Source organism: Arachis ipaensis, chromosome B01, assembly GCF_000816755.2.
Source record: "Arachis ipaensis cultivar K30076 chromosome B01, Araip1.1, whole genome shotgun sequence".
NCBI lineage: Eukaryota > Viridiplantae > Streptophyta > Magnoliopsida > Fabales > Fabaceae > Arachis > Arachis ipaensis.
In genome coordinates this window covers 125,335,669-125,337,711 of record NC_029785.2, presented here as the reverse complement: position 1 = coordinate 125,337,711, position 2,043 = coordinate 125,335,669, and the positions used below count along the sequence as shown (strand labels likewise).

The window sequence follows — 2,043 nt, the reverse complement described above, 5'->3', positions numbered from 1 at the left end:
TGTGCTACTATATGTGAAATGACAAGTTTATTTTGGAGGAGGGGCTACAGGATGCACGATGATAGGAGATAAGAGAGTAAGTTTTTTTTTCTTTTATCGAGCTAAATTTAAAATTTATTGTTCACATTGTTAAGATTTTTTATTATTTGTCTAACGGAATTGATTTATTATTTATACACTATATAATATGCCAATCAAAACTAAAACAAATCATGGTTCTGAAAATCTAACCAATAATTAAATTTATAAAACTAAAATTTAAAGAATTAAAAATTTAACTCAATCTGAGATAATAATATAATATATTTATATATAAATATATTTTTTATTTTTTTATATTTTATTATTTTAAACTAATTAATTATTAAAAAATTAAATCAATTTAATCGATTAAATGATATTTTGATTGATTTTTTCAATGTTTAATTAATTTATTACGATTCATTTTTATTTTAAAATAAATTGGTTTGATGGCTGATTTTCAATTAATCTAGTCAAATCGATTTGATCTAACTCTCAAAATTATGCTGGAAATCAATAAAACCTAATTTATCTACAAATTCGACTTGGTTGTAGGATAATTAATAGGAGGAAGAAGACAAATAATTATGGCGATTGTTGATGTACTAGAGTTATTACAAATTATATATTTCTTGTCATTTTTTATCCTTCATTAATTTCCCGTTCGATCAATAATAATAGTATAATTTACCATGTTCACTCTGTATAGTACTGCTGATAGTTATAGCTAATTACGAAATTCATTGATGTTTGTTCTTGAAGGGCAACATAGGCACATAAAAAATCCAAATTAAATTTGAGAGGGTAAATTGGGTATTTCAGACAAAGGAATGCAAGCAACAGAAGTAAAAGAAGTTGGGAGTTAGAAAGGGAAGTTAAGGTATATTAGGTTGGTAGCCTACTCTTATCGTCTACGTATTCATCAGCTCTAAATTTCTTAATAATTTAATATAAATTAAGTTTAAGAGAAGCAAGACACTAAAAATCGTTTACAGAAAAGCTTTAAGAAGGGACAAGTGTCACATTCACAAAACAATAATATAATAATATTACTGGTTGCTAATCTTAGAGGTTCTCTCCACTTTTGATGTGTTATTTTTTCAAGCCTGTCCCAACGGTTTTTTCTCCATATATGCAACACAATTCTTGTGTAACTACTTTCCCTAAGTTAGTCCCCAACCCCAACTTCCATTTTCAAAACGAAACTAGAACCCTCGTTTAACTTTCCAAAATGTCAAAACTCCTTAAAACGCCTCCTTTTTAGAGTTCAACTTACTTGTTCAATCTGAAAGATAAAAATTGGTTTTTTCAATCGGTAATTTCAAACATTTGGGAAAACATAGCATTATTATTAATGTTTAAGCCCGTCAGCAACGCTTAAAATTCAATATATATTGTAATGATTGATATTCACATGATAACGCTCTTGTTAAGATAGACATATTTGCGCCACGTCAAATATTTAAAGACATATAATTGCGGCCTTTATTTTTTGAATCCCTTCACTTTCATGTTGCCTTCGTAAGTCGTAACTAAATGAGTCCTTTTATTGTCACAACGATAATAACTTCAGAGCAGAATAATGCTTCATATTAAGGGGTAAATGTGGATGAAACAGGGGCTTTATGTATAATTTTCGGGGTTACAAATTTCACATATGGGCCTCGTATTGCAGTCTTTTTCCTCTTTCTTTCTTTCGGCCATGAATGCGAGTTCTATCCAAATTTCAAATCATTTTGTTGGTCAAGAAAAGAAGAAAAAGATATTGGGTGGACGGGAAATTGAACCCGACGTGAATCGAACACGCAACCTTCTGATCTGGAGTCAGACGCGCTACCATTGCGCCACGGATCCACCGGTTGCAAAGATATGCATGCTTAAAAATGAGCCCGTCATTACAATTAATTAGAGCAAATTTATGGGAGGTTAATGTATTCTGTTCTAAATTAATTAGTGGTTGTACATACATTGAAATTGCAATCATTTTTTAAATAAGGGTTTAGTTAATATTTAGTGGAAGGT

General features: G+C 29.8%; 1 non-coding gene across 1 annotated transcript; it reads right to left on the bottom strand.

The window, feature by feature from the left end:
* Window positions 1,804–1,875, bottom strand: TRNAW-CCA. The gene has a single exon. It is a non-coding gene; the product is annotated as a tRNA-Trp (tRNA).